The following is an 11,322-nucleotide window of genomic DNA, read 5'->3' as shown; positions in this document are numbered from 1 at the left end:
GTCAATCAGAATGGAATCAACAGATCGGTGTTGAATCAAAACGTAGGAAAAGTATTTCTCATTTATTCTTCCTATCGTAACTATCCTCTCTATTTCATTCATCATTATTATTGGTATTTCATACATATTTCCATGTTTCCTCTATATAGAAGCAATATTTTCGTTGCATAATATGAGGATGCTTGATGTGATGGTGAATATATGAAATACCGCTACAATATAATCAAATGAAATATTGTGCATATTTTCATACCGACTCATTTACATGCAATGAAGTTAGAAACTACGCTGCTCTATTCACCCTCCGTTTTCATGTTTTTATTATACATATGAGCGTATGCAGAAAGAGAATGTTACAGATAGTCATACTTACTCACACACACACACATACACATACATATGCACATATACATGCCTATTTGGTTAAAATTACATATTTGCATGAGTGTATGAAAGCATGTGTGAATGACTGTTGTATGGCGAGTGTGTGTCACAAGTTTCGCCTGTGAATTCATACGTTCTTTGATACAGTTTTACAAACTACGACCTGTTTCAAATTATTGTCTTTTTATCATTCATAAAATAATTGATTCTTTATTTTCAATCAGAAATAATAGCCGCATCTGTTAGCATGCGCATAAATATGCAAAGTTAGATTCATAATCATCGTCGATAAAACGGAAATCTTTTGTTTCTTTTCGTATTGCATAAATCTAATGAGTGTTACGAACTTAATTTAGTTGTTTTAACATTATAGGTTTAATAATAAAACATAAATTACTGGTCTGAATAACTGTTAAAATTAATATTCAATTAATATTCAAGTGTCTCATCTATTTCCAATTATTTCAAATTACTAATTACTTGCATTACTAATACAACCAACATTTATATAAATTTGCGTGTTTCGTTCTTTAAACTTAATAAGAAATTCGGTCAGACTTGACCCAGACTGTTGCATTTTCATTCCTCAACAATTCCCACGCACGCTCTCTCTCTCTCTCTCTCTCTCTCTCTCTCTCTCTCTCTCTCTCTCACACACGCATACACATACACTCATAACAATTTCATATCTGTGTTACAATTACAAATATTCGATACCGTATCTTGGCACAAATTATTATGTGTAGACATGTCAGTTACAATGATAGATTTCTCTCACTGATATGAAAACCAAAATTAATATTTGGAGAGAATAAAACTGATAGTGTAGGTGTGTGTAATATTTCTAAATGGTTGTTAAACCACCATATTGTCCAGAATATAGTTGGAAATGTTTGAATAATTCAGGAGGACAAGGTGATTGTTTCCTCTTTCATATAAATAGATATAAAAACGTATACGTTAACCAATTTAAACTATATATGATATTAGCCTTTGTCATAATTTTTTTCTGGTTGCACTTCGATTTCAAGTAATTGGTCACTGATTCCGCAAACGACAAATTAATTATAAAATATTTTCTAGTGAGTGGATGTGTGGTAAGTAGCTTGCTTACCAACCACACGAAAGTTTCGGGTTCAATTCCTCTGCGTGGCACCCTGGGAAAATGTCTTCTACTATACCTCGGGCCGACCAAAGCCTTGTGAGTGTATTTGGCCGACGGAAAGGGAAAGAAGCCCGTCGTATACGTATGTGTGTGTGTGTTTGTGTGTCTGTGTCTGACCCACCACCACCATCGCTTCACAACCGATGTTGGTGTGTTCTAACTAACATGTCCCTCTACCTTAGCGGTTTGGCAAAAGAGGCCGATAGAATAAGTACTAGGCTTACAAAGAATAAGTCCTGGGGTCAATTTGTTCGACTAAATGTTCGTGCTCCACATTCTAAATAGTAGAATAATAATATCATCCTCAAAACTAATTTACTTTATAGGACTAAGCATTTGTAGAATAGTTACCGATGCGAATTATAATAGCTAAGAAATGCGAATTTCTTTGGTTATTTATTAATGAAGTTAACGTTAGCAGAAAAATAATCTTTAAAATATTTAAAATCTTTGAAATCTTTCCTTCCTCAGCTTGGTTCATTGCCCGTAAATGTTATTTTGGCATTGAATAGCAAGGCAGGCAAATGGTAATTTAAAGATGAAGCACACACTCACATGCTCACACGTACAAACATACATATACACACATACAAATAGAGAAACACACACATTCATGTAACGTACATAATTCTGCGCGCGTATAGTACAGATCTCTCTTTCTCTCTCTCTATATATATCTATGTATTTATCTCTCCATCTGTCTATCTATCTATCTATCTGTTTATCCCTCTATCTGTTTGTCTATATCTATCTCGATTTCTATGTATATAGGTGTGTTTGTACATACACATGCACACATATAGACACACAATCACATAGGCACAGATACACATAGACACACGTAAACATAGACACGTACACATACACACACAGACTACCAGCGCCATTATCACGTCGCCAATTTTAACTACTGCCAGAGTCGTAGCCTATTTCTGTGATTCCTGTTACCGTTGGCAGCCACCACCTTGTCGGAAGCTACTGCAATGACACACACAACAAACGCATTGCCGATTACAACCACCACATTTACCACCAGCGCCAAAAACATCGATGTAGACAACGGCATCGTCAACTACCGCCAAATATTTACCATTCCTACAAGCCTTGACTACTAGCACACTATTCCCCAGCCTTGACCCCCAACTGACTGTCAGTTTTATACTACTGTCCAGAATGTGACCTATACGGCACCAACCATCATTTAGGAAGCTCTTCATTTCATCTATTATTCTATCTTGCGACAAAGTAACGTTCCTTCTAGAGGTAATGTAAATCAGTATGCCTGGCCAATCGGGGTGGCATCGGTCGAACGCTATAAATACGCAAGGCAACGCATTGGACCAATAGTGTATAACACCACCCGATAAATATTACGTAAGTTTTTCTCTTACGTGGACTGGCGTCGAGACAAAATAAGCTCTGTTTCTCTTTTTATTTGGATCATATTTTACCTGTCGCTTAACCCACACAACGACTTTATCGTTGCGACACCTGGAGAATTTTGATCATTTTCAATCTACAATCCAAGAGTGCATATGAATTAAAGCTTCGGTTGAGAGCTTCATCTGAAATATCCCATCTTTCTACACTTCCAATAACTTATCTTTCCATTTATCTAACACATCTCTCTCTCTCTCGCGCGCGCTCCCTCTGTCTATCCATATATATCTCTATCTATCTATTATGATATGTGTGTGCGCGTATGCTAGTGTACGTGCGTGTGTGCGTGTGTGTGTGTCTGTCACCATATTTAATTTTTACCGCTGAAGAGTGCAGTTACGTAATCGGACATTCCCCTGAGCCTCTAGTGTGAAATCGATTGGGTAGATTGACCGTAGTGAATACGTAAATCTGTACACATCGATTAATATAAGAATATATATGCATTGTTATGTACACATATGTATGTGTATATATACATATATGTGTGTTTATGTATGTGTATGAATATGACTATTAAATATATATGTTGCACAATGGAAGTGCATTATAACACAGAATATTTCACAACTATTACTTCTCAATTTAGTAGGAATTATGTAAACCTATTGAAAGTGTTTGAATAATGTTTACACTTTCGCTAACAACCAAAATATTTCACATAAATATGAGGCAGTTATTTTAACAAATATGTCTGAAAGGTTTCCACTCTGCATACCGACAACAGCTGACAGCTATTTATAAAGGTGTCATAGAATACAAAATAAAATTCAACAAAAGGGAAACCTACAAATTATTGAGAAATGTATGATATATAACATGTTGCTGTTGTGTGTGTGCTTTTGTATGAGCACATAGGCGTATGTACGTGGATATGTATGCATGTTTACATACATATACACTCACACGCACATACACATATAGGGGTTTCAAATTTTAGCACATGGCCAGCAAATTCGATGGAGTGTGTAAGAGGATTATATCGATCTCAGCCCTCAACTGCCATTTACTTTTTCGTCCCCAAAAATGTAAACAGGAAAGTCGACCTCGGTGGCATTTCAACTCAAATTAAATAGAAGTTTCAAAAGTCGTTAAAACTCGCAGACGGAGCTTTAAGTTACATGGACTCAAATCAATCTGCTTTCAGATACTAATATATTTAACTCCTAATCCTACTAAATATGCTTCTTATCCTTTGTTCCTTCACTGGTTGGGCCAATTTTTTCTTGAAGATTTCGGTTAAATGAACGAAAGCGTCAATAAAGAAATATTTCAAATTCGGAATCTTTCCTTTTTCTTAATATACGATAACTGTGCACCACTTCAAACACTCTGTACACACACAGACACAGACACAATATATATACACACACACACACACAAACATGCAGACACACACACTGATAGACACACACACAGATACACACACATGCACATAAATACACACAGCAATACACACAAGCACGCACACAAATACACACACATACACCTATATATATATATACTTTTAGTCTTTTACTTGTTTCAGTTATTTGACTGTGGTCATGCTGGAGTACCGCCTTTAGTCGAGCAAATCGACCCAAGACCTTATTCTTTGTAAGCCTAGTACTTATTCTGTCGGTCACTTTTGCTGAACTGCTACGTTACGGGGACTTAAACACACCTGCATCGGTTGGCAAATGATGTTGGAGGACAAACACAGACGCACAAATATATACGCGTGCGCACACACATGCACTCATATATATATATATATAATATATATATATATATATATACATATATACGACGGGATTCTTTCAGTTTATCTCTACCAAATCCACACACAAGTCTCTGCTCGGCCCACCGTTCTACGCAGTGGGATCGAACACAGTACCATGTGTTTTGTTTGGTAAGCAAGCTACTTACCACACAGCCACTCCTGCACCTATATATATATATATATATATATATATATATATATATATATATATATATATATATATATATATATATATATATATATATAATGTACATATATATTACAAATACAATATTGAAATATTTTCCACCACTCTATAGTAATATTGGTAATATACAATAGCATGTTGTCTAATAAAATGTCGCTTCAATTTTCGTGATGTTATGAATGTGTTGGCTAATAATGTATGCAATTATTGTATAAATGGTATACAATTATCGCAATCATTCCCTCTAATATGCTGTTTTAAAAGCGCCAGTACCACCGGGCAAAATATCTGCTGGTCACGATGCTCTTAATCTACTTCTTAATGCTGCGATTCCCCCATACCACTTTATATATCTCTGCTGGCACTTTATACTATAATGGTTAGGCTTTTGTAACAATTGGTATTTTAGTTATTGTCTTTAACCAATATTTTCAAAGAAGCTTTGATTTCATAAACACCATCATTTACTACTTAACATTATCAGTTACAACATTTGCTTATTTCCGACAAGAAAGATGCATACAATATTTGGAATGCACTTGTCGATAATGGAAAGTATATGGACATGTTCCAAGTAATGTGTTCATGTTATGATATTTGATCGAATTCATATTCTGTACTGGGGTTTATTCTTGCTTTACATAAAGTGAATTTTAAGCATTTACAACATATTTATTAATGCTATATTTTATAATAATTATTACCCTAAAATCCTTGGCGCACGGTCTGCACTTGGGTTGCATAGAAATTTCAATAAACCAAATATTGTGCATTTAGAATGAATTTAATACTAATTTGATATTTTATTGAGTGATTTCTCTTTATTTTTCTTAGTATAGGTATTTTTGTCCTGGAGACAACTAATGAGAAGCAGTAGTATTTGAGAGGCGCTTGTTGAATAAATTCAATTTGTTAATTGAAAGTGTCAGTTTTGCCAATTCGCAAGAGTGGACTATTGCTACCCTATCAATAAAACTTTCTATAATTACACAGTAATTATGACAACTTTCTTCATAATCGATTCATATTTTATCAGTATGTCTGATTATCATGAGATGGAAGATAATGAATTATATCTTAATTTATTATATTGTATATAGTTTTCGAAAGTCCAGAATTACAAGCACACACATAAACACACGGCGTAAGGAGAGACATAAATAGATAGAAACGCTTGTAATATGTGCCCCCGCATGTGTGTGTGTGTGTGTGTATCTGTATATATATACACTCATATACACATACATAGAAACATACACACAAATATACAAGCTCACACACATATGCATCCAAATATATACAAAACATACACACACATACACTCATATATGTACATAATTTAGAACCTGAAGGTGGTGATGCGTTACCCATTTATGGTCTGAGTTTGCGAGAAAGAGAAATAGATTGGCCTAAATTAATAATCATGATTTTCGTACTAGAAATACCACTAAAAACGTCAATATTAATCATTAAATGTCAAAAGTGACTCCAAAGTGTAAGCTACATTTTAATTAGTATCGTTTTCCTTTACTCAGATTTTCTGAAACATGTTGGTACTTCAAAACTGGAAATAATGAAATGGTTATATTAAAAACCAATCGATATCAAATTTGAAGAATTAAATGAACATATTTTGTTCTTTTATTGCTCATTTTTACTCTGAAAATTATATTAAATTACACAAAACACTCGCTTGACTACAATTTCTTTTAAAATTAATAAACAATTAAAGAGTCTGAGGGACTTGCACAAGGTAGATGTAGGGGTTTTTTAAATTAATGCTGGACCTCTTCCTGTCGAGAGTCCCAGATGAACCTACCTCACGGCAAGAGGTGCAAATGAGGGTAGCTATATCAATCTCCATTCTTCACCAAGTACCACAAAGTAGAGGAGGCTCTTAGTAATAACAGTGCAGCAAAACGACGGTGCATCAGCATGGCCGCAGCTCTGAGTTGAAACTAGAATACAAAATTGCAGATATTTCATTTGTTAGCCTTAGTGAATAAATCACGTTTGTTATTGCGGATATATATGGACCGTGATAGCTTGTGTGTTTGTTGCAATACGCGTAATGATAAGCCAAGAATGGAATCCTGTTCGGTAGTAGTTACAACAACAGAAACAAAATAATAATAATAGAATTAGTGACAAGGCATGGGAATGCCGTTATTCATACGACTCGTATTATGTGTAATTATGCTAAGGTGGGAAACATATTTTGTTGCTGGCATTGCTTTCATATTTCCATGGGAAGTCATGCCTTTATAACCATTTGTACGCACGGGAATAATATATACATGGGCTCACCACACAAACACAGTGGGAAACTTGTGTATATAATAACACAAAATTCCACGCATATGTAGTATTGTACGCACTTTCAAAAATATGTTCGTTTATTCGTGTTTCGTTATGCATATATGAAAGCATATTCACCCACATGCATATAATAGGTGTTGCTTTTCTCCGGGCAATGCAAACAAAAACTTCTTTTATTTCTTTGTTAGTGATGGCAGCCCTGTTGTGTTGTGAAATATCGTGACTAATCTCACCTGTAATGCAATTGTTTGTACCTTTGTCACTTGCAGGTACATATTCAATGTTTCCACCGCACCAATATTTATCAGTCATGTGCATACATGTCCAAGAAATGCGTGCGAGTTTTTGCTTTAAGAAAATGAACATCTATACATAACTGGAGACAAAATAAAAACATCAGAACAAATTTGGATCAGTTGTTGACAGAGATTAAAGGAAGACTAATCATGTTGGTGGAGAGAATTGCCGACTCGTTTCATTCAACTCCGGACTGGTGTCAATTTAGGATAAGAAACGTGTCCGAATTACACCAAACATAATTCTTGTATGGTTACATCAATCTCAAAAGAAGAGTAAGATGCGAAGAGTATTAACAAGTTGTTTCTCTCAGGAGAGAAAAATACTAAGAATCTGGAAAAGAGTGTGTTAAATGGCGCCTTAAGAAAATAAGAATGACTCTGAACTTCAGTTCTTGGACAATGAAAGAGAGACAAAATGCTGAATGAAATGATCGGAATTAGATAAGGTATTAGAAAAAAGCGCTCAGCCAAATGGGAATCATGTGAAAATCTAAATGCATTGCAGATGTTAGAAACGAAGTAAAGAAGGAAGGAGAAATCGTAGAGTTTACAGCAAGAGAGAAATAATGGAAGGAAGGGGTGAGACAAAGCGAGAGAAGAAAAGAGGAAATGAAACCAGAATGGGGAAAGTTGTCACTGAAAATCAACTTAAAGTAAAAGAAAGTGTTTTCCATTGTGTTTCTGTCGAATAGAAATGATATTAAGCTCGTCTAGAAAGGGAACTATAAACACCAAAATGCAAACATGGAGGCGTACGGCTTCGTGATCTGTTCAATAGAGGCCTTGGCACTTACGGTGCATCGATTAACAATAATGCACAAGTTCCAGAGCCCAACCAATATTTCAATCAAGAATAGTCGACAAAACGTATACAAAAATCTAACTGAATATTAGATCCTAGACCTAAGGTGGACAGAACAGAACAGAGGACGAAATTGCGATAAATATTAGACATGTACACTTTTCATGATGTCCGGTGTCCACATATGGATATGTATACGCAGTCACACACATACACACACATACACATACACACACACACCACACACACACACACACACACACATACACATACATACAGATAAATAGATAGATAGATAGACAGATAGATATACGATAGTTTTCATTCAGATACCGTCTACCAAATCCACTCACAAGGCTTTGGTCAGCCTGTCCGCCGAAGCTTTAGTAGAAGACACTTACCTTAGGTGTCACGAAGCGGGACTGAACGCAGAGACAAGTGGTTAAAAAGCAATCTTCATACCATACAACCACGCCTGCGACTTTATATTCTGGTTTCAAACTCCACCGAAGTGCATTTTCATATTCATCTTTCCCAGGTCGATATAAGTACCAGTTGAGTACTGGGTCGATGTAATAGATGTGCCTCCTCTACGAACATTATTTTATATTTGAACACACACAGACACACACATACTGTGGTATATAAAACTACGCATTTGGCACTATATATTATGCAATAAATTAGCATAAGAGTGAATTACAATATATATATAAATGGTTCATTTTCTATATGTTTACAATCGCATTTCGTTGATACGCCATCGTTTGTTCAAATCATCACTTATGTAGATTGTAACGGAATAATATTACGCATAAATAGATTCATACGTATTTTTTATATTGATATTTAAGTTATATCATTTATGGCCATCGTCATTTCTCTGCAAAATTTAAATTGCTATTCTAATGATACATTTACACGATTGAAATAGCGTTTACTCAGCGTTTACTTAAAAATATAATTTTCTCTTTCGGTGCAATTCGCGTTTTCCTCACGAAAGAACTATCAATGTTTAATTTTATTTAATTTCAGTGCACCCATTTCAATCCATCCATCAAACCATTTAATTCAGTTACCCTGATCAAAACATATTTCATAATAGCTTTTTAAACAATATGTCGTTGTTATATTTGCGTGTGTATGCCGTTTTGTTTCCGAAAATATAACTGTTATTAAGCATTACATAAAATGATTGAAACTCATTTTTTCTGAATCCCTCTACAATTAATGGTAAATTTTATCACTTAAAAATTGAATATATTGGCAACAATGCTATGTATCCTAACAGAAAACGTAATGTTAGATGTGTTCTCATTCGTAAACGTTTGATTGGTTTTATTCCTACTTAAAACATAATTAACCAAACAACATATCTATTTGCATTTATGCATACTCTACATTTTGTAGGAAACCAATGGTGTTTGGTACCACGTGATACCTGTGTGTTTGTTTAAATGTTTACATAATTACAGACGTTTATCTGTGCTTCTGACGGATAGTATCATAGAAATAGAACGAGGCAAATGAGAGAAATCATATAACGAAGTAATTGTAACTAACGAAACCAACTTATTAAATGGGAATGACGATACGAAAAGGCTACTGTTTTCTAATACATTATATTTTAGATATTTAAGAAGTCATAGTAATATATGACGCAATGAAATCCATTAGGATAAGAGAATGGAAAGTGTGCTTCAATCTTATTTAGAAATAAACACATTCAGATTATAATATTTTGCACAATAAATTGGTTCAAATATGCTGAGAATTGGTGATAGTCGATGCTCTGTTGTCAGGTTCTGTGAATCGTTTCAAGTTTATACACAGTTTTCAGAAAGTCTCTCCGCAGTAAGTATTTTATTGCAAAATTAATATTTATAAATGGTATAAGACTACAAAAGAATATATTAGACTTCAAAAGACGTTAAAATAAAAAATAAAAACTTTATAAGAAGTGTTGAAAGTGTCGTCCATCGCTTTCAATACACAAGTTGACTCTTCTACAGATGTTTTGAAATAAATCTTGGAGAGTCACGATGAAAAAAATCACTGCCGAGAGACACTCTATACAATAAAACACTTTATACAATAAAAGTGATTGTGAAATATCTCATCTCCGAAACATCCACTTTTACAGAATGTTGTAAAAATACATCTCACCCACGATACATATTTGTTAGTTTATTTAGACTGGCGGTAACAAATTGTTCATGAAGATAATGATTTACCGTGCTTTGTTGTCTTCTATTTTGTCTAACTTAAGGTTACTGGTCAGGACCGATGCGCACTATGTGTCTTCTAGTAGGGGCCACTGAAAAAGTTGAGCTGTCGAAGTACTTACGTCGTATTTCCTATTACAAAATATACGGCACAAAGAATATTCCATGTAAACGAATATACAATTTTTTTTCGATCTAGGATCACCTAGCCGGACGTAAGTCACAATTTTATATTCATAGAATACTAAACTAAACTTTAATTCTAACCAACAACGTCATGGAATATATGTCCGCATAAGCAAGGAATATATTTTGTAGATAGATACAACTATATTATGAATATGATTAGAATCATACAGACGACAGTTTAGAAATTATTCAACAACCGCTTTATGTATGGGACACCTGAATAATTTTAACGGAAACAAAACATGATGCATGTCTTTAGAGAAATATTTTACAGAGATATATATTACAGTCATGTAAGCTTGTATCTTTTATTTTTTATTGCATTAGTCACAACTCATTACCATACAACCAGTCACGCGTCTATTCACAATCCTGCCTCTATCCTGGCAAACATTTAAGGATATGCTTCGAGGATAGCACTCATATTGTCATCACTTAACATACACCTCAGATCAAAACGGTCACGAGAGCATGCACAATATTTAGGTATTTCAACGTGACCTATTTCTAGGTGCCAAATATTAGTATATAAAAGACAATTTTATCAAAA

Source organism: Octopus sinensis, linkage group LG5 (assembly GCF_006345805.1).
Source record: "Octopus sinensis linkage group LG5, ASM634580v1, whole genome shotgun sequence".
In the NCBI taxonomy this organism is placed as follows: domain Eukaryota; kingdom Metazoa; phylum Mollusca; class Cephalopoda; order Octopoda; family Octopodidae; genus Octopus; species Octopus sinensis.
Note: the sequence above shows the minus strand (reverse complement) of the source record.